Here is a 23277-nt window from a genome sequence, read left to right as displayed (position 1 = left end):
CCAAGCACGACTCACGCCCCGCCCCGTCCTCACAGCTTTACTTCTGCCAGTACCTCGTCTCCTACCTTCCAAACTTTACAGAAGCTCTTCTGCGAACCTTGCAGAACTAGCACTCCTGACAGAAAGGATACTGAGGAGACATGGCTTAGCCACAGCCTGGGGGATGTTTCCAGAATGAGATTTTCACTCTGCAGCGAAGTGTGCGCTGATTTGAAGCTTCCTGGCAGATTAAAACTGTGTGCCGGACCGAGACTCGAACTCGGGACCTTTGACTTTCGGGGGCCAGTGCTCTACCAACTGGAAGGTAGGAGACGAGGTACTGGCAGAAGTAAAGTTGTGAGGACGGGGCGTGAGTCGTGCTTGGGTAGCTCAGTTGGTAGAGCACTTGCCCGCGAAAGGCAAAGGTCCGGGGTTCGAGTCTCGGTCCGGCACACAGTTTTAATCTGCCAGTAAGTTTCAGTCATTGAGCTACCTGACATCCACTGAATAGTCCACATTCCAAGTCACCGAGCTCTCTTGATCGACCCATTCTGTTGTTAATACGTCTCTGCTGACAACACCGTGAATTCCCTCTCCTTTTGTACTGGCGGGTCCACCTCTCATGCCATCTATTGGTCGATGCCACCTATCATAGGGGTGTACGCTTCATTTTGAACAGATAGTGTGTATCACAAGATGAAATAACAATGCTTTGTATAGCTTTTACTTATATTTTAAGCAGGCGATCAACACCAATAGCTTTATTGCTGAAGGAATCATCATTTCCTTGACCTAGACTCTGTATCTCGTATCTTTCATCCACTGAATTATGTCACATGTGTGCATTACGCCGTTCCAGTTACCGTTGTCAGTACGCAAGTTTCATGCGGCAGCGTGCTCTGAACTGAACTCTGCTCTCAGTTTAAACACGTATTCCGGGCCGGAAGCTGAAGTTGGAGCCGGAAGTGGAGCGCTGCCCGCGCAACGCAAACAGCCGGAAAACGCTTTTAACCTGTCAGACCGAGTCACTCTCCAGACTTCCTCCAGAGTCCTCTCGCGTCGCATACTGCTCGCCGAGCGGAACGGAAATTTATCTCCAGAAATTAAATGTCGTTGGCGTGCTTTTCTGAAAGACGAATAACAGGCTGCTAGTTCTACGGTCTGTGGAGTTGTTACACTGAAACTCTGTGGAGTTAGCTCGTCCAAAATTTTCTATATTAACAGCGGAAAACAGGGGTATGAGCCGCACGTTGGATGATGCAAAGCGCCCTTCATCCAGGGAACATTTTATTTGACTGAGTACAGGATAAAAAGGTCCCAACAGAAAGCTCTGAGTGGGAGGACACTACTCTAATTACTGCTCGACGTCACGTAACTAGCCTGTCTGCAAAATGCTGTAGAGTTTGGTGCTTCAGGTCAGTGAGTCACTAACAGGACGGATATAAGTTTGAGAAACGGAAGCAAACGACACTAGTTCTGAAATTTTAAATTCCTGCTTTAGCCAAGCACTGTTCGTAAAAAGTACAAATTTATTCAGCACACTCTTACATGCTGCTCTTTGCCAGGCAGTCCGCTGGAATTCAGCTCTAGCATATTATATTGACTCGCATATCCATGTTTATATCATAATCTAACTTTGACTTTTATCGACGTCAGTGCTTTGATTGTAGCCTGCAAAATATGTTGTACAATAACTATGCACACTATTCCAATCATCTCATCAGTTAATTTTGAAACTCTAACACCTGTCATTTTTGCAGATTAAATTATGGTCCACCTGTTCTGCAGATACCTATTCGTTTTTATGCCCACGCTTGCAGACATTTGCACCGTCATCAGTAGAAAGGTCTTAGTCTTTAGAGTGTTATGTTCTGTAGGACTTTATTTATATTCCTACATAGTTAGTCGTAGTTATTTGTGTAGTACTTGTACTCATAAGCATGTTCTCGTTCCATCTGTATGTTGAGGAATACACACAGAAATATGGTAAATGTTTTTATGAACTGTGTTTGCAAGTTACGTCTTTGAACATAACAAAAACAATGTTTGTAAAGGCTGTGTTTTGTGAGGTTAAAAGTTGTAACAGGGAGCTGTGGTTCATAAGAGGAAAGAACCATAGCAAGATACATGATACCACAAAAAATGTAATATAGAAACTAAAATTCTGAAGAATAGCACCTGAATAAAATTTCCACATGAACCATGGATCTTATGGAGGTCTCAATGATACACACAGCCCTATCGTAGATGCAATCACGTCGGAGGGGTATCTGTGAAGAAGCCAGACAAAACTCTACCTTCTGAAGAGACGCAGCCGTCTTTTCAATAGTTGCTGAGGCAACAGTCTGGACAGTTATCTTATCTGGCCTTGTAATGTTAGCCAACTTCGAACGGGTGAAAGTAATGCAAAACCAAAGCCTATTTCTCTCAAGGGCATGGAGCTCTACTGTATGATTTAATGATGACGATGATATCCTCTTGGATAAAATATTGCGGAGGTAAAATTGTTTACAGTACTGATTTTCGGGCGCGGAATATTCTGGAGGATGTTGACATCAGGAAAAACAAAACTGGCATTCTACGGACCGTAGTGTGGGATGTTACACCCCTGAGTTGGGTAGTTGGGTTAGAGAAGTTAAACAGGGAAATGGATAGGCTGAAGTCAGATATCGTGGAAATAGTGAAATGGACTGACAGACAGGTCAGCTGAATACAGGGACATAAATAAAAAAATAAAATAGGGGCAACTCAAGAGAAGGTCCAATAATCAATAACAAAAGAGAAAGCTGACATGGGAAATTGGATGTTGTTACAAGAATTTGACAGAGCACTGAATGACCTGAGAATGAAGGAGGCCCATGGAGCATTTTTTTAATGTCTCGCATTAGACATATCAGACAGCTTCCTAAGACAGCATAGCCTGCATAACTCATTTTACCACTATTGACTGCCAAATTGGACTTCATCTTTAGTCCTTATTCTGACCTCTGTAGCGATTTACAAACTTTGCTCCTGCAACGTTTCCACCAATTTTTCGTTAATCATCTTTAGTAGGCAATGCCGCTTCTATTTGGCGAGTAAAATGCACTACTAAAAAGGTAACAAAGAGAATTTATTGTTTTTTTCAGTTCCTTTGATACTTCCTGAATGGCTCTTCAATTCATTATTCGTGGGACTTGTCGTATAACTTCTTCTTCTCCATATGCGCACTTCCAGGGGACCTAACAAAACAAATCGATATACAAGTACGATTTTTTTGGCTAGTGAAAAATTGCATACAGAATTTTCTTTTTTATTAGAGCATTCGTTACGTACAAAGAACGGAAAGGAATCTATTGAATTAAAAAATCACATTTGAAAACATACAAAAGATGTATAGTAGCAAGCACGTTGCAACTATATCACGACTCTAGTGTTATCAGCAAGCACTACACAAATATTGTATTGCGTGGTGATATCTAATACGGATAACGAATGGATATTTGGACGTGTACCCAAGCAATACATCTAGCAGTGTTTCGTCGCGGCCAACATTCGCGTTCGCCCAGCGGTACAAAAAACGAAAAGGAATCCACTGAATCACAAAAATCGCAAGTGAAAACATACAAAAGAAATATAGCAGCAGGCACATTGCAACTATATCGCGACTGTACTGTTACCGGCAACAACTACGCAAACATTGTACTGCGTTGTGACGTGTAGTATGAATAACGAATGGGTATTTGGCCGTCTGCCCAAGCGTTTCTGCCATCTGTGTTTTATCGCGGAGATCAAAACTTGCTGCTAAAAGCCGCCAGCGCCTAGCGGAGGGATAATCAAGACGTCCCGTACCACGATTTGTTTTCTACTAAATGTAACACACCTGCTGACGTTTAGTACCATAGCCTCAGACACTATATGACCACACCTGTTGAACACAGGGGACAGCAGTGCATCACATGACCCTGCAACACAATAATGAACGGCCGCAAGCCGCTAGCTAACAGCTCGTACGGCTGGTTACTCCACTCACTCTTATTTCTTATTATATATGTCTTGTTCTGTACGACTAAATTGAGGTGCAAATCTCCATAGTCATGGAACAAGTCACTACATGAAATTGCAACGGAAGACTAATAATAGATGAAATGAAACGTATATGAATACTATGCAGACGGCAAGCCACAAGTTAATATAAACATAAACAAAAACTAACACCGGAATTAGCTTAATTTTTCCAGGAGTTCCTCGACAGAAGAGGAGTGAGCCATCGGAAGCTCTTTAATTTACACTTGATGGCGCGTGCGTGGATTACTGCTAAGATTTTTTGAATTCTTGTGGCAGCTTACTGAAAACATACGGCAGAATACTGCACGCCTTTCTGCTCAGAGTCAGGGAGGTGCGTTCCAAATGGAGATTGGACTTCTGCCTAGTATTAACTGAGGGAAGGCTTCCAACTCTTGGGAACAAGCTGATACAGTTAACAAAAGACGACATCAAAGAAAATGTGTATTAGGAGGCCAGTGTCAGAATTTCCGGACTACTGAACAGGGATCGACAAGAGATTCGCGAACTGACACTGCATATTAGTCGAACCGCCCGTTTCTGAGCCAAAAATACCCTTTCTGAATCAGAAGAGTTATCTTAGAAAGTTATACCATACGTTATAAGCGAATAAAAATAAGCAAAGTAGACTAATTTTCGTGTTGTACTATCACTTATTTCAGATACTGCTGTAACGGTAAATAAAACAACATTAAATTTTGAACAAGTTCCTGAACATCAGCTTCCGACGACAGCTGCTATCTATCGGAACGCATAGCAGTCTGGACTGTTCAGTGTCTCTAATCATATTCCCATTCTGTGTAATCAAAATCTCAGTTTTAGTTGAATTGTATGTCAGAAACTGTAAAACCTGACTCTTAACGGGATTTAGGATAAACTTATTTTCTACAAGCCACGTACTTACGTTTTCAGCTGCATTATTTGACACTGTATAAATATTGCATACAACATCCTTCACTACAATGCTGGCGGCATCAGCAAACAGAAATGTTTTAGAATCACCTGTAGCAGAAGGCATATCGTTTATATAAATAAGAAACAATAGCGGCCCCAGCACCGACCGCTGGGGCACCTCTCCCCCCCCCCCCCCCCCCTCTCCCACTCCACTGTGCCCCATTAGGGCTTCACGTCATAGCCATTCTCGATCTCGATACTAGGGAGAATGAATCTCTGCTGTCTGTTCTTAAAGTAAGGGTGAACCAAGTGTGAGCTACTCCCCTTACTCCATAACTGTCCAACTTCAGCTCAGCGCATTATTTTGTTATATCGCCTTAGTTAAATCAAAGATGACGCTTAGCCATCGCAACCTGTTTTTTATCCTTCTGCAGCCTATCTGAGGAAAGAGAATATAGTATGATTACGTTTTGTCCTCTCAAACTTTCAACTTTCCTGTTTCTGCCTAACAATCTACAGCGAAATTCCTTCGATAATACTATCCGAACTTCCCTTGGTGACTCCACTACATCCGAACGGACTCTTCGTGTCTTCGCGATTTCAACATCTTCCCTCTCACAACAAATGAAACACATCCCGCCGTATACCCCTTTCACACTATCTAACCCAGTCTCTACACTCAACACGTCAGTGCTCTTTCTTCTCATCCCACCCTCTTCTACTCTTTCCTTCTCATAACCATGACCTGATCTCTGTCCCAATTACACCTAATTCGAGTTCCATATTTCTATACTAACCAGCCTCTCACATTATACACCTACTCCCTAGTTCCAAGCTTTCTGCTCGATTGACACTCCACACCTTACACCACCGCAACAACTCAACCTCTCCTCTCCCATAGCATTCGTTCGCAGCATAGGTTATTTACGTTTTAGGGCAGTGCTGTGCTTGCTGAAAGACAAATTTTGTTTTCTGATACAATGAATCTGTAACCATCATTTTATAATGTTAAAAAATTTGTAATTATTATTTTTTGGTAATGTTTTAGAAGTATTTGAACTAATATGAACTACTACAACTGAATAATGGCATTTATACGGTCGCCATCCGATCCTCACCTGTGATGGCAAACGACCGAAAGAACAACAAAGGGAAAAAGAATCAACTGCGTATGACAAATGTAAGTTTAAATTATAGTAGGAAAAAGACACATTAAAAACTTTTTAAACAAGCCATTAATATGCAACAATGAATTTCTGATTAGACATCAAGCGCCGTCAGAGGTAAATTGACTCTTAATCTCTTTCCTGCTAATGGGAACGCTAAATGTGGCCATGTCATGGAGTAAATACCGGCTACTGCATCGTTTCGTGGCAAGTCGGGCCATGTGTTGGACCGAAATGGCACTGCAGCCGACACACTGAATGGCAGTAATGTTTGCAACATTCGGCTTCCTTAAAGTCACTGCTGCCAAAAACGCGGCGATTGCATAGAGAGTGAGTGAGTGAGAGAGAGAGAGAGAGAGAGAGAGAGAGAGAGAGAGAGAGAATCACTTTACAGATATCTGTGTACATCTATATCATGCAAGTAACCACACTGGCCATCAGTACTCAAGAAAAGATCGGAAGAGTGTTTCTAAAGCCGCTCCCTTAGGGGGTGAGTAACGGTTCCTACAATGAGACTGAGCTTGGCATCTGTTTCTTCGACAAATAGTTTTAAGTGATGATTTCACTCTGCATCGCTCTGTACGGTCACTCCTGGGTGTTTTATGGTTGCTGCTGTATCTAGTAATTTATCGCCTATTAACGCACAACGCTCTACAGGTTCTAATTTAAGCGATCAAAAAACAGGAAAAGATTGGAATTTTTTGTTGAGATACACATAGGATCTGTTTGGGGATTATTACTGATCATATTTTGAACTTTATTTTCGATTTTCAGTACAAAAAAAAAACAGAAACAAAATGGCGCAGTAATTATGGTTTGATCAAGGGCCTGCGAGTTTGAAGCACTTAGACTGAATGCAGTGTAGCCGCTCAGGAGGTACCTGAAATCAAAAATGGATAACATCCGTCGATACTACATTAAATTTATGGGAGCTGATACCTAACCACAATGAAATAACTTCAAGTTTCAGGATACGGTGCTAACTCGAAATTTGAGTTCGAGTTTTTTTTCACTCACTATGACTTTACAAAAAATAGTTAATATTAACAAATTTGAAATAGTGTAGGTAAAAGCTCCCAAGAAAAGTGTCTACTTTTAGGGTGTCAAAGGCAGAAGTTAATATGTTGAACTGTTTTTATTTTATACTGCAGAAAGTTTTGAAAAGTCGTTTCTCGAGAAAAACTTGTTTAAATTTTAAGGAAAACTTTAATATGTGATATTATTTCAGTCTGCATAAAAACTAAATGTTATTATATATTTTTGATGGAGCTGAACATAAATTTACTTTAGATTTTCAAAATTCGAAATGGCTAATTCAATATGGCGGACCAAATATTACGTTTCGACCACTTTTGACCAATACTTGACAAAAAAAGGGTTTTCTTTACTTACGTTTTGCCTGCAATTCCAGGGCCATATATGAGCCATTCCTCTAACTGGAGAGCAATTTCATCATTCTTCTTGGCCGATCTGATGACTGGGTGTTGTGTGATGTCCTTAGGTTAGTTAGATTTAAGTAGTTCTAAGTTCTAGGAGACTGATGACCATAGATGTTAAGTCCCATAGTGCTCAGAGCCATTTGAACCATTTGAACCATCTTGGCCGATCTAGCTGAGCTGGATATGCTGCGTTGGGCAACCTGCACGCGTTGTTCCTCAGCTTTTTCGGCAAACATGTTTGTATACATACTGCAATGTAAATCAATTCGTGAGCGTTCTTCACAGCACAAGTTTTCTACCTGAGCCGGCCATCTCCGGCTGAGAGCGTCACGCGGCGGCTGTGACACTGCTTCAAACAAGGGACAGTAGAATTGTTGCGCAATGATTGAGAAACATTTTCGTCCCAAGATTCTAGACACATATACCCTTAAAAATGCAATAAAAATCGAATTTTCGACTATTTTGAACGAGAACCTGGTCAATTGCCTGTCCCCGCAATCCGCCGGAGTCTTCTGGCATTGCAACTTTTTTACAGACCCCCACCCCCTCTTCCCTGCTCATGGTCACTGAGCTTCCGTCGTTATCCACTAGTTTAATAAGTCACGGCTGCAAAATACTAACGCGAATTCTTTACAGACGAATGGAAAAACTGGTACAAGCCGAACTCGGGGAAGATCAGTTTGGATTCCGTAGAAATATTGGAACACGTGAGGCAATACTGACCCTACGACTTATCTTAAAAGCTAGATTAAGAAAAGGCAAACCTACGTTTCTAGCATTTGTAGACTTAGAGAAAGCTTTTGACAATGTTGACTGGAATATTCTCTTTCAAATTCTGAAGGGGGCAGAGGTAAACTACAGGGAGCGAAAGGCTATTTACAATTCGTACAGAAACCAGATGGCAGTTATAGGAGTCGAGGGACATGAAAGGAAAGCAGTGATTGGGAAGAGAGTGAGACAGGGTTGTAGCCTCTCCCCGATGTTCAATCTGTATATTGAGCAAGCCATAAAGGAAACAAAAGAAAAATTCGGAGTAGGAATTAGAATCCATGGAGAAGAAATAAAAACTTTGAGGTTTTCAGATGACACTGTAATTCTGTCAGAGACAGCAAAGGACTTGGAAGAGCAGTTGAACGGAATGTAGTCGAATTAAGTCGGGTGATGGTGAGAGAATTAGATTAGGAAATGAGACACTTAAAGTAGTAAAGGAGTTTTGCTATTTGGGGAGCAAAATAACTGATGATGCCGGCCTGAGTGGCCGAGCGGTTCTAGGCGCTACAGTCTGGAACCGTGCGGCCGCTGCGGTCGCAGGTTCGAATCCTGCCTCGGGCATGGATGTGTGTGATGTCCCTAGGTTAGTTAGGTTCAAGTAGTTCTAAGTCCTAGGGGACTGATGACCTCAGAAGTTAAGTCCCACAGTGCTCAGAGGCATTTGAACCATTTTTTAACTGATGATGGTCAAAGTGGAGAAGATATAAAATGTAGACTGGCAATGGCAAGGAAAGCGTTTCTGAAGAAGAGAAATTTGTTAATATCGAGTATAGATTTAAGTGTCAGGAAGTCGTTTCTGAGGGTATTTGTGTGGAGTGTAGCCATGTATGGAAGTGAAACGTGGACGATAAATAGTTTAGACAAGAAGAGAACAGAAGCTTTTGAAATGTGGTGCTACAGAAGAATGTTGAAGATTAGATGGGTAGATCACATAACTAATGAGGAGGTATTGAATAAAACTGGGGAGAAGAGGAGTATGTGGCACAACTTGGCTACAAGAAGGGATCGGTTGTTAGGACATGTTCTGAGTCTTCAAGGGATCACCAATTTAGTATTGGTGGGCAGCGTGGAGGGTAAAAATCGTAGAGGGAGACCAAGAGATGAATACACTAAGCAGATTCAGAAGGATGTAGGCTGCAGTACGTACTGGGAGATGAAGCAGCTTGCACAGGATAGAGTAGCATGGAGAGCTGCATCAAACCAGTCTCAGGACTGAAGACCACAACAACAACAACAACAACAACAACAATGCAAATACAATGGTGTGCGAAAGTAACTTTCGCATGATGCGTCACTGCCAAGTAAAATAGCTCGATGAAAGTTCAACCATACATAGGAAGAACCCCTACACTATAGTACAAAAGGCAAAGGATGGTTCAAATGGCTCTAAGCACTATGGGACTTAACATCTAAGGTCATCAGTACGCTATACTTAGAACCACTTATACCTAACTAACCTAAGGACATCACACACATCCACGCCCGAGGCAGGATTCGAACCTGCGACCGTAGCAGCCGCGTGGTTCCGGACTGAAGCGCCAAAACCGTGCGACACATCAGCCGGCTACAAAAGGCAACTGAAAGAAAGACTCAATGAGACGAACGGTAATGATACTTTTATTCAAAACCAATAATGAAACTGAATTCAGAGCCAGTTATAATTGACCCTGGACATTAGAAAAGGCTTGACATGTGTTGGTGTTGGGACAGCAAGCACTCACAAGTTTACTTTCAGTTGCTTTATTCAGTATCATAACATCTTTGATACTCATATGTTTTTAAGCTCTTTATATGTATCAAAGCATGTGGTGTCTAGTAGAAATCTTTTCAGTGGCACATCTAAAGTGCGTGAGAAAAATTTACGTGTGCAACAATAAGAATGCAGTGGGAATGTATACACATCTGTTGGACGAATGTTATAAAAACAAACACACTCCAAACCGACATTTCACGTAAGTTGAAACGTCCCCTTTTATCAATTTTACTAGACTGTGCTTAACCTGACGCACAATATTTTTAGCGCAACGCAATCTGACTTTCAAGATTCCCTACAAAAGAATGGCCCTGACTAACATTAAACTATACCTTTCACAAATCACTTACCTCACAAAAATCTTCGCTGCTCAAGCTACTGCAATACAGCGAGCGCCACTACTGCCAGCTAAATAAAAGATACAAACTATGGAAGGCACTAACTACTGATAGGGATAGTTAGCAAATGAAAGATATTAATAGAGAACAAACAATGTATTTACCTTGATATCATCATATATATAGCAGTTCATGACAAATTACAAAACTCCGCCATCTCTCTCCCCACATCCACCACTGCTGGCGGCTCACCTCCAACTGCGCAACGCTACGCGCTGTTCACAGCCAGCTGCCTAACACTACAATGGCGAGTATTACAACAATGCAAAGCAGCCACAGACTGCACACAGCACAGCCAGTGATTTTCATACAGAGGTGGCGTTACCAATAAAAAAACCTAAACAGCCTACTTACATAGCCCCCATGCTCCCCACAAAAAAATTTACAAATGGTTTTGGGCAGTGGGCAATACATATTTGTTAAAAATTTTCATAATCGTAATTACAATAACAAAGAAATCAAATGCACACACTTATTGATACAATGTTGGTCAAAAGCTAAAATTTTCTCACAGTCCATAAAGACAGTCCTGATCATTCATCACATTGCAGTGTTTTTCTCAAAGTCTGAGCAGGAAAAGAAAATGCACACGGAAGTAGTGGATTTCCATGCAATCTTGAAGAAGTAGCGTTGTCCTTCCAATGGAAAGACAGTGCTGACTCTCGACATGCAGACAGGTCATGGGCCACAACAGAGCAAACCCACAGCGGAGTCAGTCGACGTTTTGAAGAGTATTGGTGGGTAGGTCATCACAGAGCAGACCCACTGTAGTCCTGGTAGAGATTACGGTATTGGTGGGCCACCAGAGGTGCAGACCCAATGCAGTCCTTGTAGAGATAATGGTACTGATGGATCATCAAAGACGTAGACCCACTGTAGTCCTTGTAGAGATGGCCAGCAGCCATCTGTTGTGACTATGCAGGTGCACAATCACCATTGAAGAGTCTTGCGGATAATAGAGCAAGACCATAACCACCACTTGTGCACTCACAAAGTTTTTGAATTGTCCTGAGAACCAGCAATGCTGTTAAACAGTCCCTTGCCGAATTATTAACACACGTGCAAACACTAACAGTCCCTACTTCTCACATATTGTCCATATACTATGACCAACAGAAATGTGTACAGTGAAATGTAACTTACAAGTTACTTAATTTGATGACCTGGTAACAATTACAATTTGATAACATAAAAATACAATTACAAAGGTACAAAATACATCAGTAAAGAACATAACAATACAAATAACATTTGCGGTAATAGGGGCTTTACAAAAGAATAGAAATAAACATATACATCAGTGTCACAAAAATAATGACATAAGTACATACATAAAAGATCAGAATAAATTTTGAAACATCAACTTCACACATGAGCATTAAAACAAAACAGAATAAATAATGTCTAAGCATATTTACAAGTTAAATAACATATTATTAATACCAATTATATTTGAGGATAACAGTATTCCTCATCATAGTGAATAGTATTAGAAAAAAAATTCTATGAAACTACACAGAGACAGGAAGAAAACAAATACACAAGGGTTCACAAACACATAGGGGGATAACACAATGGAAAGGACAGGGTTCGTTTTCAGTGTAACTTTTGGTACTGCAGTCCAACCCAAAACTTCATTCCATAGATCTTTCGTCTTATTTCAACCTTTGCTTCCACCAAAAAAATCCTATCCAAGCATGCTTTCTGTATTTATTTCACATATTTCTTACATTATTTATTTCCAAGAAAATCCTACCTATACCTGCTTTCTGTACTTTTTTCGTATGACTTCTCAATGCATTTCTTCCAATTCATCGCAACGCAGTCTCTTATATAGTCTACCCCCTCTTAAGCTAACTTAAATCTACTGAGCTCAGATACTAAACTAAGGAACGAGGCAATGCAGCAGCACAAATCAAGTAACACAAACATCAATGACAAAAATTTCAAGCTGGCAAAGCAAGCTACAGTAAATCTAAATTACGAAGCAATTCACATTACAACTAATATGAGGCAATGCGCAGCAAACAAGAAAAATAAATCTGGCTTAGCAGAGTAACACAAATTCAAATTCAACAACACTATACCTGGCAAACACAGCAGAAAATGAAATACCTAAACATGACATAGATCAAGCAGAAAAAATAGTACACTAAAGATAACAATGCAGACAAGGGAAATGTATATTCACATCTTAATGTCTATGTAATTAAAGTGGTGCACCACAAAAACTAATTCTACAAAAGATTACTAAGTACTAGAAAAGAAAATTATGTATGCAGTTCCTGTGAAGGTAAATGTCTTTTTGTGCTCCCTCATTTTTTTTTTGAAAAAATTATTATTTACTCGATCTGTAGACAGAAAATATTTATATTAGTACATCTATAAAATTTTATTTTAACCAGTGCTGCAGTGCAGCTAGAAACTAGATATTAAACAAAATGAGTAAATAAATACATAAAGCAAGCCATATGGCATTTCTCTCAATTCTCGTAGATAGACACTTGTCCTAATCAGGTGTGCAGATGTAAGAATGTTTCCAAGTGATTATTAGCGTGTCATATTTACGATGCTTGCTACAAACGAATGTCAATAGCGAGGATAATGGCCTCCATTTTTTTTTGCCATCTAATGGCTTTTTCTCAAGGCGGCTGGCACACCTGGCCGCTCACAACGTTACATCACGGTCACTTACCTTTCATACCGAAATATTTACGACAGCAGTTTTCGCTACAGTGACAGTCTCATATAAAAAATTCACAGGTCGAAAATTTGCGTTACAAATGTGTAGAAACAAAATCCTATAAATATAACAGTGTCCAAAAATTTTTCGCCGGCATTGTGATACATTCACGCATTTACACACATTTCCTACCTCTTAAAGTACGATTCTTGGTTTCCAACATCCTTTTTCACAAGTCAGTGTCCCTAACTGCTACTTATTACTCCTTACCTTATTACACACACACACACACACACACACACACACACACACACACACACACACACACACACACACACACACACACATATATATATATATATATATATATATATATATATATATTCGTCGACGCTTCTTTAATATTCCATTATAATAAATACGTAGCATAATCAAATAACTCATATAGCATCAGCTTACTGATCATAAACATACCGCAACAGCATAATACACATAGTCATCGTAATAATAACATCATAACACCTCAGTCAATTCTCAAAATCGTCGTAGCTTCCTCCAATAATTTCAAAACCTAAAGAAAATTCTCTGCTCATGTCAAAAGTGTCATCTGCCTCAAACGTACTTTAAAAATCATGCTCCCTTACCAAATACATCATTCAAAGCTCTCATAGTACCACAATGGCTCCGAAAAAATATGAACAGTTCACAAAGTACTGACAAAATGCAATTTCATAAGTGTGAAGTTATTCAACTGTGTAATTACGTAAACATGTCACTAATGTAGTAAAAAAATGTTTGTTTCTTTGTTACATGATCAGATAGCTGTGTAATTCTGTGTTAGAGAAATATGGTACCGATGTGTAAAGTTGTATAAGCAAATACCGCATTAGCTAGGGCTCCTTGTGCGTGCCAAACACATGGTACACAAAGTAAGCGTGTACCCCCCTGAGGGTTAATGTAATTATACCCTCAGGTGTTACAGATTACAGCAATGGAATGAAATGTATCACGGAAAACTTTCTTTATAATTCAAAAATCTTTAAAAAATAAACGTTTTAAGTACAAAATTAATCACTCAAATACGTGTACTGTAGCGCTAAACTGTGCGTCTTGTTGTAAGATAATCTCTGTGTAAGTGTCGTAGTTATCGTCCTCCGAAAGCTAAGTTCTGCAGAAGTCAATGTAATTACCTCATGATAAACAAAAGTGAAATGTTTTGCGTATAGATATCGTAGTTATTACGCTTATTGTTGTGATGAAGAAAGTACTGTGCTGTAACGTATTGTTGTGCTACGGAAAAGGCTGCCTCATTGTTGCTATACCACAAAAGTTACTACTAAAACATGTTTTTCTTTCCAGAAGAATTCAGAAAACTGTGCAGATATAAAACAGATACACCGCAAAAGCAACATTGTAAATTGTCACTCATTAGTAGCGTCGTGATAAAATCGTGTAGCTGTCACATAAACTAACCTCTGTGTCATCTGGTATCTCTCAGAAAGCACTTTAAATCCAGAATGTATTTTCAAATAAACCAAAATGTTGCATTAAAATCTCATTAACAGTACTGGTAAATGTTCTAAGTATGTGAGCCTTATAGTCGTTACGTAATCGTGCAACTAACAAGCAAGAATGTACAAATACAACACTGTGTCGTCTGTTCACTATAACAATACATTCGTAATTTCTGTTTAAATAAGATCTCTTGGTTCTTGACTGGATATTTAACTTCAAACATTGTTGCTTGTTAACAGATTCTAAGTCTGACAAAGCCTACTAGAAATGTGAAGTGAAAAGTTTTATGGCAAAGACAAAGTTAAAAAGCAGATTATCTCTCAATAAACGGTTTTACATGTGAAATGTGGTGTAAACCTATACTCTTCCCAGTACGCAGACTTTCAACTGAAAAGCAATTATCAAGTGGTATACGTCGGTAAAGAATACTGGAATTTTTCTCAAGGTTAGCGTCTATGTTATTTTTCTCTGAGCCAGCCGGCGCACGCAGCTGCCTGCGGAGCGTGTCATTGTCTGTCCCTTTGTTGGCGCGCGTCGTTATTGGGATTAGGAGACCTAACTTCTACAAATTCGCCTTGCTGAGAGGGCCCAGCTCTGTTATAATCCCGCCAGTTCTGATGAAATTCAGGTCTGTCGTTACGATCATATCGTCTGTCGTCATGTCGGTAGTTCCTGTGGTTTCTTTCTTGTCGGTTAAGTGGTGGAGGATTTCTCCCTGAATCGTAACTGCGCGCTGGACTGTTGCGTCTAAAGTTATTCTGTCTCTCGTAATAATAATTGTTTTGGTTCCCATATTGTCTGTTTCTCTGATTGTCTCTGTGATAGTCATTACCGCGGAGAGGTGATCTTTCCCTGTAATTATTACTACTCTGCCAACGGTTGTTATACGGGTGGTGTCTGTTTCGGTCACGATTTGTGTTGTGAGAATAGCCTTGTCGCGTCCAGTTATTATTTCTTTCATCGCGGAATTGCGACGGATGTGAACTGTAATTGTTGTGCTCCTGCGTTCCGCGATTGTCAGTGTCAATTTCCAGTTCTTGTAACAGTCCCTGAAAAGCTCCAATGTCGTCTTTTCAACGTCCTGCCAAAATAATATGTCGTAAATGTTCAGGTAATTTGATTAAGCAAATGCGGATGAGTTCTGAGGGGCTGTATGGGTTTGACAGGTACTGATTTTTGTGCAACATGTCTTCAAAATATTTCACAAGACTGGAGAATTCAGATTGTTCGAAATGTTTCATCATTATGATGCCATGTTTTACTCGGTCTTGTGTGGCTTGAGACCAATATGCTGAGAGGAAGGCATGGTAAAATTCTCATTCACTGTGGCAATCGTGAATGACCGATCGCATTCTTACAGCTGGTTCATTCTCTAAGTAGCCACACATAAATTCTAATCTGTGTTCTAACGACCAGTTGGGAGGAAAACAATGAGAGAATTGATGGAGCCATGCTTGTGGATGAATGTCGTTGGCAGAATTCTTAAATGTTTTAAATTTACATGTAGTAATAAACAGCTTATAGTCAAAATCATCGTGTCGGCGAGTAGCATATCGGTCATTGTTACGTCGTGTCGGCGGTTCTATCTCAAAATTCGGTGCACCTTGCCAATTTCTTTCATAATTTCCGAAGTGTCCTGTGTTATTATTTTGTGGTTGATCCGTATTTCTATGTCCCTCTTCCCGTATTGGGGCGCGAGTGTCCTCTGAAATACGTAATTCTTGTATTACCTGTGTCAGCTGATCTTGTACTTCGCGGATTTCTCTTTGGTGTTGCGTATTAATTTGATTCAGATTTTGTTTCAGTTTCCTAATTTGTTCGCTCTCTTCCCGTGTCATTAAAGACTACCGGTTTTGTGTCGTTCAGATTATCATCTACCTTCGTAGATAAGTTAGTGAACTGATCCGAAAGTTCGGCTACTTTCTCCGATAGTGAACACATTTCCTCAGTGTGTTTTTCTGAACCAAGTTTCAGATTGTCCATTTGTGTTGAAATCGAATCTACTGTGTCCTTCAAGTTTTCCTGAGTTTTTGCAAGTTGCGTAACCGAATCGGTAGATGCAACTGAGTCAAATTTAGCTTGTAAGGTCTCATGATTTTCATGAACAGTAGTTTGCAGTTCTTTTATGGCTGCTTCGTGATTCTGTAGTGCATTTTCATGACGCGAAAAAATAGGTTGGAAATGCTCACAAATTTGTGTTTTTACGTCGTTACAGACTTTTTGACATTTCGATTCAATGTGATGTAACTCATTAGTTAAATCCACACGTGTTTGTTCAAGTGTGGTGTCTAACTTTTTAAGATTTTGTTCCACTGTGTCTAACTTTTGAAGATTTTGTTCCATTATGTCTAACTTTTGAAGCTTTTGTCCCATTTGTTTCTGATTTTGTTCCATTTGTTGCATTAATTGCAATAATAATGTATTAGTGTCTGGAATCTGTTTCTCTACGCTTTTCGGCAGTGCATTTGCACCGGCAACATTCACATTTTGACAAGCAGAAAATGTGTTTTGACTTATTTGAGAAAACGGTGATGACACAAAACCTGAATCTACAGTATTTGCGAAATTGTGTCCTGTCATTTCGGATTCCTGAGGCGAGCTGTTGCCGACCGACCGATCGATAATGCTTCCCTGCTCACTAATTGTTTCACTGTCTACGCCATTGTTTGCCGCCCACTCCATTTCCCTATGCACAATTACCAAATTATTACTTTGAACATTAGTTAATTCATTACTCTGCGGCGCTAACACACTGCTTTCGTCTTCACTGTCATTTCTCAGTTTACTTTGGAGCCTAGTATTACGTTTTTCACACGCCATTATTGTCACAATATTTCACACGACAACACAGAAAAACACAATTTGAAGAGCAAAAATAGGGGAACACATTAACATAGCACTGAAAATAATATCTAGTTAATTGCAGCTGCGAAATACTTGGTGCAAATCTACATGCATACCACAACTGTTCTACTGTACAACAATGAAAGACTGCAACTACAAAGGAGATTTTCTCTACAATTACGCGCTAGCAATAAACAAAAGCTACATTAATTACACAAACTACAAGAAAAAATATCAGAAGATTCCAGTGAGGTATCCTCGGCTAAGGGTCGACATATGAAACGTCCCCTTTTATCAATTTTACTAGACTGTGCTTAACCTGACGCACAATATTTTTAGCGCAACGCAATCTGACTTTCAAGATTCCCTACAAAAGAATGGCCCTGACTAACATTAAACTATACCTTTCACAAATCACTTACCTCACAAAAATCTTCGCTGCTCAAGCTACTGCAATACAGCGAGCGCCACTACTGCCAGCTAAATAAAAGATACAAACTATGGAAGGCACTAACTACTGATAGGGATAGTTAGCAAATGAAAGATATTAATAGAGAACAAACAATGTATTTACCTTGATATCATCATATATATAGCAGTTCATGACAAATTACAAAACTCCGCCATCTCTCTCCCCACATCCACCACTGCTGGCGGCTCACCTCCAACTGCGCAACGCTACGCGCTGTTCACAGCCAGCTGCCTAACACTACAATGGCGAGTATTACAACAATGCAAAGCAGCCACAGACTGCACACAGCACAGCCAGTGATTTTCATACAGAGGTGGCGTTACCAATAAAAAAACCTAAACAGCCTACTTACAAAGTCACATCCAACGAAAATCTGTAACGCAACCATGTGTGTGTGGTGTGCTTATAATTATGTATTATTTATATATTAGGACAATTAATCTGTAAAAAAACGCACCACATGTTATAAGCAAAGCGTGTAAACCGTCTGAAGAATCATACCGATTCGAAACCGGTAACGGTACCCTTTGAATAAAGGAACTGAAAGTAAATTTGTGGCTGGTTGCTGTCTCAACACCAACATTTGTCTTGAAATAACAGCCACGTTGACCAACCATGTCATCATACGACAAAATTGCAAAAAGGCGTGACATGGTTCTTAACATGATGTGAGATCACCACGGACGGCAGTGAATGCTCTGCAATGTCTTCCCATGCTGGTCACAATGATGGTAAGGTGTTCTTGTGGTAGGCGGTTCCACCGCCGCAGATGAGTACCGCTGGATGCTCGTTGCTGCATTTGGGCGTAGTGCAAAATGTCTCCCAAATGCCTCTAACACGTGCTCGATGAGATTTGAGTCGGTGGGTCAGGCAGACCAGTCGATTCGCCGGATATTCTTTCGTTCCAAGATCTCCTCCATCTGCTCGGTTCGTTGTGATAGCGCATTGTCATCCCCAAATACAGTCAGGGCCGAATGCACCCGTGAAAAGACGCACATGGGGAAGCAGTGAAGTGTCAGAATAACATTGACATTGTAAGCGCACCGTCTTCAAATATTTGGAGGTGCCAATGCATCATAGTGCCTCCTCTCACCATAAAACTTGGGCCCACGAAACGACCATGTTCGACGTGATCCTTAACATACTCTCTTATGGCAAGAGGCGGTGATATGTAGTGTCTTATACCCTACTGGCCATTAAAATTGCTGCACCAATAAGAAATGCAGATGATAAACGGGTATTCATTGGACAAATATATTATACTAGACCTGACATGTGATTACATTTTCACGCAATTTGGGTGCATAGATCCTGAGTAATAAGTACCCAGAACAACCACCTCTCTCCGTAATAACGGCCTTGATACGCCTGGCCATTGAGTCAAACAGAGCTTGGATGGCGTGTACAGTACAGCTGCCCATGCAGCTTCGACACGATACCACAGTTCATCAAGAGTACTGACTGGCGTATTATGATGGGCCAGTTGCTCGGCCACTATTGACCAGACGTTTTCAATTGGTGACAGATCTGGAGAATATGCTGGCTAGGGCAGCAGTCGAACATTTTCTGTATCCAGAAAGGCCCGTACAGGACCTGCAACATGCGGTCGTGCATTATCGTGCTGAAATGTAGGGATCGAATGAAGGGTAGAGCCACGGGTCGTAACACATCAGAAATGTAACGTCCACTGTTCAAAGTGCCGTCAATGTGAACAAGAGGTGACCGAGACGTGTAACCAATGGCACCCTATACCATCACGCCGGGTGATACGCCAGTATGGCGATAACGAATACACGCTTCCAATGTGCTTTCACTCCGATGTCGCCAAACATGGATGCGACCATCATGATGCTGTAAACAGAACCTAGATCCATCCGAAAAAATGGCGTTTTACCATTCGTGCACCCAGGTTCGTCGTTGAGTACACTATCGGAGGCGCTCCTGTCTGTGATGCAGCGTCGAGGGTAACCGCAGCCACGGTCTCCGAGCTGATAGTCCATTGTGCTGCAAACGCTGTCGAACTGTTCGTGCAGATGGTTGTTGACTTGCAAACGTCCCCATCTGTTGACTCAGGGATAAGATGCCTGTCATCTCGACTGCTAGTGATACGAGGCCATTGAGATCCAGCACGGCGTTCTGTATTACCCTCCTGAACCCACCGATTACATATTCTGGTAACAGTCATTGGATCTCGACCAACGCGAGCAGTAATGTAGCGATACGATAAGCCGCAATCGCGATAGGCTACAGTCCTATCTTTATCAAAGTCGTAAACGTGATGGTACGCATTTCTCCTTCTTACACGAGGCATTATAACAACGTTTCACCAGGCAACGCCGGTCGACTGCTGTTTGTGTATGAGAAATCGGTTGGAAACTTTCCTCATGTCAGCACGTTGTAGGTGTCGCCACCGTTGCCAACCTTGTGTGAATGCTCTGAGAAACTAATCATTTGCATATCACAGCATCTTCTTCCTGTCGGTTAAATTTCGCGTCTGTAGCACGTCATCTTCGTGGTGTAGCAATTTTAATGGCCAGTAGCTTAGCTTGGAAAGGGATAATGTTGGATGGGCCTACCGACCTCCTAATCTGTGACAACGGTACACTCACAGGTCAACATTGTTGTGACAATTTACTCCTTCCCATATGTGCGTCTTTTCAGAGTGCTTTCGCACCGACCTCATTTTTATGGATGGCAGTGCACGACCACATCGAACAGTGAAGGCGGAGCAGCTCTTGGAGTGACAGGATATGCGGCGAATGGCTTGCCAGTTCCTCAACTTAAATCACGTGTGTGATGCATCGAAGAGACATATTGCAACACTTCCGCATGTACCATGTACATCGTGTAGGCGTCAATCGCACTAGTGGAGAAATGGAACGCCCCGCCACACGAACTCCTTCCCAAGATTGTGGCCAGCATGAGTGTACGTTGCCGAGCATGCACTGCCGTCCTTTGGTGGTCACACGCCCTGCCAAGAACCATGTCCCGCCTTTCGTTATGTTCAGTATGTAATCTCCTCCTCTTTCCTACTTCCATCTATTGTCCACTTTAAGCAATGCCAAGTCCAAGTAATTAATAAGTAAAGTCTGTTATGAAGATTTGAGAGGAGCGAAGATTCCAATAAACTTTACTTGGCTTGTCATGTTGTGATGGCTTCATTGTTCTTGTATAGGGGTTTGATTCTTGAGCTGAAAATCTCACATCAGGTCCTCACGGTTGATTTGGACTAAGTAAATTTTAAGATTGTTGTCGTAGCATTTTTTTTACGTAAATATATTTTCTCACATTTTAATACATCATACAATATTTTGATTGTTCACATTAACAAAGCCGAAATTACATTGTTCGCATAAAATTACAAAAATGCGTCCGATCACATCACAGGCAACCTTACGACTCCCACACTCTGCGGAAATAACCATATTCCAAAGGCTTTTGCAATTTTTCCTAACGAATGAATTTCTACTGAAACTTTCCCGTCTCCTCTATATCTCTTTTGTGACGCAACCTTCCCTTCTACAATAACCTATGAAAGCTTCCCTTAGGATTTCTATCTCTTGCTTAATAATAACAAATGAAATTTTCACTTTGAAATTAATTCTCTTTCTCAATCTTCGCATACAAATTTAAATGCTGCTTATTAAAAGTGATTTTCTGATTATTCCGACGAAACATAGAATGTGTCGTCGTCGTGGCCCTCAGTCGTTACCTGCAATAGCCCAAAACTGTTCCTTACCTTTTTACTGTTACTGGATCGCCATCTGACTGCTACATCGAACTGCGACATGAATATACTTACTCTGTTATACTATATTAGCTGCTGGTGGGCTGTCATAATAAGTGGCTTTATTTATTACCAAAGCTGGTGTTATTCTTTAATAGCAAAGCTGACGTTATTCTTTAATTAATTTGACTGAAGTTACGTAATTCATAGTTAAACTTTTTCTTGACAACAATAAAATTTTGCAAAGTTTTACGTTGATGGTGTTTGGGATGGATTATAATCGGTAATGCAATATTGCTCGCAAAAATTAATTATATTCTGAATGAAATGATTTTACAAACGTTCAAATGGGACTTACTTTTTACCATAATCTTACAACTAGCATTGCGCAAACATACCTTCAGTAGTCTTGGGTTTCTCAAAAAAATAATTCAATAATATTAGTTCCTCTTATGATAACAGTTAGCTGATATCTCTGTACATCCGTTTATAATCTCTTGTAAACCATAGCTGGTGGCTGGCAGGCACACCGCTCCTCTCAAGCTCTCGCTTCAGACCTGCTACCGACTCGCTTCACATCTCCCGCCAACAATGCTTTCTGGTGCAGCCAATCCCTGCTACCATTACAAAATGTATCAATGCGAGATCTTTCCCGCGCTTTTCTTAAAATGTATCCATACGCGGTCTCTCCCGCCCTTTTTAAAATTATATCAATGTGCGGTCTCTCCTGCCAAAAATACTTTGGTGCAGACATTCCCTGCTACCACAATTATTTCCAACATGACAAATATTAATTACTCCTACCTAATCCTATTAATAAAATATAAACATCTTTCATAAATTGTGGTTTGACAACAGACAATAGAAATATACACGTCTTACACTACTAGTTTCCGTTACATTATTAATTTCGATTATTATTTCACATATGAATCCAGAAATAATCATAATAAACAGTACAGGATTGCATAACTAATAATAGAAATTTTAAGTGTGCCAATAATTCGTAATTTCAAATGTTTCTAAAAAAATAATTTTAACTGTACATTCAGAACTAATACTTACCGATTATAACATCGAAACTAAAATATTTTATAAAGTAATTCCTTTTCATGAGTTTTAGCTTGAAATATACTGCGTATAAAATTATATGAAAGTTTTCAGAAAAGCAGCTGAAATAATACTGACCTGTGCTAAATTCGAAAAATAATGCTGGTGTCAACAACTGCTGTTGAGGAAAAGTAATGCTTGAGGAGGATGTGCCGTTTGCAAGTGGACCATCATAAATGGTGATGAATTCAGTGCAGTTACTGCCTCTGAATAAAAGTGTCATTTCTTTTCGTGTCAGTTGCCTTTTGTACTATGCTTTAGCAGTTCTTTCTATGTGCGGTCCAGGTTTCATCGAGCTGTGTTACTTGGCAACGACACATCATGTGAAAGCTACTTTAGCCTTTAAGTTTTGCCCACCAGTGGGCACAGAAAATACTAACGGCTCTATAACACTCCGTTGATGTACTCCGCAACTAAGTTCACATCTGTAGATTCAATCCCATTAAGAACAACGTGTTGACTTCTGTCGGGCAGTCTTGAAT

At 40.4% G+C, this 23277-nt stretch overlaps 1 protein-coding gene and 1 non-coding gene across 7 annotated transcripts in view; both read left to right on the top strand.

The window, feature by feature from the left end:
• LOC126252976 (uncharacterized) overlaps window positions 1-23277 on the top strand; it is an 802035-nt gene that overhangs the window by 212004 nt on the left and 566754 nt on the right. The gene's annotated exons all lie outside the window — the stretch shown is intronic.
• On the top strand, window positions 8771-8854 carry Trnas-gga (transfer RNA serine (anticodon GGA)). The gene is given in 2 exon segments: window positions 8771-8810; window positions 8820-8854. It is a non-coding gene; the product is annotated as a tRNA-Ser (tRNA).

Source organism: Schistocerca nitens, chromosome 4 (assembly GCF_023898315.1).
Source record: "Schistocerca nitens isolate TAMUIC-IGC-003100 chromosome 4, iqSchNite1.1, whole genome shotgun sequence".
NCBI lineage: Eukaryota > Metazoa > Arthropoda > Insecta > Orthoptera > Acrididae > Schistocerca > Schistocerca nitens.
Note: the sequence above shows the minus strand (reverse complement) of the source record. Positions and strands in the feature narration are given on the sequence as shown.